The sequence below is a fragment of the Arachis ipaensis genome, chromosome B7 (assembly GCF_059453495.1).
Source record: "Arachis ipaensis isolate K30076 ecotype BB chromosome B7, ASM5945349v1, whole genome shotgun sequence".
Classification (NCBI taxonomy): Eukaryota; Viridiplantae; Streptophyta; class Magnoliopsida; order Fabales; family Fabaceae; genus Arachis; species Arachis ipaensis.
In genome coordinates, this window is record NC_142442.1 from 18,697,734 (window position 1) to 18,699,993 (window position 2,260).

General features: G+C 41.2%; 1 non-coding gene across 1 annotated transcript; it reads left to right on the forward strand.

Annotated features, from left to right (window-relative positions):
- The first annotated feature begins 1,694 nt into the window (after positions 1 to 1,694).
- Positions 1,695 to 1,801, forward strand: LOC148550493 (small nucleolar RNA R71). The gene has a single exon (XR_015893839.1). It is a non-coding gene; the product is annotated as a small nucleolar RNA R71 (small nucleolar RNA).
- Positions 1,802 to 2,260: the final 459 nt, after the last annotated feature.

Consider the following 2,260-nt stretch of genomic DNA (forward strand, 5'->3'; position numbering starts at 1 on the left):
GAAGGTTTGGATTAGAAAGTTCAATCTGTATGCACTTCTCTTCTTCACTTGATGAGTGCATATTTTTGAAGATATGAAAGACCAGTTGCTCATTATGCACTCTAAGCACTAATTCACCTTCTTCCACATCAATCAGAGCTCTCCCAGTGGTTAGGAATGGTTTTCCTAGGATTATAGAGGCATTTTCATCCTCTCCCGTGTCAAGAATCAGAAAATCTGCTGGGAGGAAGAACTTACCCACTTTGACCAAGATATTTTCCACTAATCCATATGCTACCTTTAGAGATTTGTCGGTCATTTGTAATGCTATCCTTATGGGTTGTGCCTCATGGATTTGCAATTTCTCATCACAGACAAGGGTATTATATTTATGCTTGCACCCAGATCACATAGGGCTTTCTCAAAGGTGGTGCTCCCAATGGTACATGGAATTTGAAAGCTCCCTGGATCTGGCATCTTCCTTAGCAAGTTATTCTGAATTATGGCACTACATTCCTTAGTCAAGACCACTATCTCATCTCCCTTTAAAGGCTTCTTCTTTGACAACAACTCCTTCATGAACTTGACATAGAGAGGCATTTGCTCCAAAATCTCAGCAAAAGAATATTGATTTGCAACTTTCTGAAGACTTCCAAGAACTTTGAAAACTGCTTGTCCTTGGTCTTCTTTTGAAGTCTCTGAGGATATGGCATCTTAGTCTTGTACTCAGGAGCCTTAGGCAATATTGGATGTGTGTCAAGAGTGACTGGAAAAGGTTTGTTTGCATGCCTAGGAGGGGCGTGTACTACTGTGTCTTCAGTCTACTCTAGAGCTTCTTTTTCAACCGGCTCCTCAATAACTTGTGCTTCCGTACTTGCCACTTGTCCACTTATCAAGGTGATAGCCTTGCACGCCTCTCTTGGATTTGGAATTGTGTTACCAGGAAGGTTATTAGTAGTCCTCTGATCAATTTCATTAACTTTTGTGGCTAATTGACCCATCTGAATCTCCAAGTTCTTGATTGATGCTCTGGTTTCCTATATAAAACTCGTCATTAGTGCTTCTAAATCAGTGTTCTTCTGTCATTGAGAATTTGCTTGCTGAAGTGGTTGTTGTTGAGATGACTGAAACTGGTGGTTATTGAAATTATTCTGTTGAAAACCGCCCTGAGGATGATTTTTAAAATTCTGTGGCCTCTGAGGTTGCTCTCTCCACCCTAAATTTGGGTGATTTATCCACCCCTGATTATAGGTCTAGGCATATAGATCATTATTGGGATTTCTTGGAGCATTCCCCATATAGTTAACCTGTTCAAAAGGAAATTGAGCATAGTTATAATTCTCACCTGGAATGAAGCTACCATTCACGTCATAAGGAGCCTCTTGAGGGGCATTCTGAGCATTAACAGCTGAAACCTGCATCCCACTTAAGTGTTGAGTAAGCGTATTAATCTATTGAGACATGAATTTATTCTGAGCAAGAATAGCATCCAAGGTCTCTACTTCCAAAACACCTTTCTTCTGAGAAGTCCCAGAGTTCACAAGATTCCTATTAGAGGAGTAGAGATATTAGTTGTTAGCAACCAATTCAATAAGCTCAGTAGTCTCTTCAGGCATTTTCTTCATGTGCAATGAACTACCTACAGAATTATCTAAACACATTTTGGACATTTCACAGAGGCCCTCATAAAAGATCTCCAGCTGGGTCTATTTAGAAAACATGTCAGGGGGCATTGCCTGGTCAACAGCTTGTACCTCTCCCAGGCTTCATAGAGGGTCTCACCCTCTTTCTGCCTGAAGGTTTGAACCTCCACCCTTAGCTTAGTCAGCTTTTGTGGTGGGAAGAATTTAGACAAAAATCCAGTGACTACCTTATCCCAAGTGTTCAAGCTCTCTTTGGGCTGAGAATCTAGCCAGAGCTTTGCTCTATCTTTCACAGCAAATGGAAAGAGCATGAGCTTGTAAACCTCAGGATTCACTCCATTCGTTTTCACAGTGTCACAAATCTGCAGGAAGTTAGAGATAAATTGGTTTGGATCTTCCTGCGAGAGTCTATGATACTGACAATTTTGCTGCACCAGAGTAACTAACTGAGACTTCAGCTCAAAGTTGTTTGCAGCTATAGGAGGCACCACAATACTATTCCTATAGAGATCCGGATTGGGGGCAGTTTATGAGCCAAGCACTCTTCTAAGTTGTTCATTCTCATTCGGATTTGCCACATTGGTATTAACAGCACGATTATGATCCATAGTGGACTCTGCAGCTTCCTTTTCAAAGGT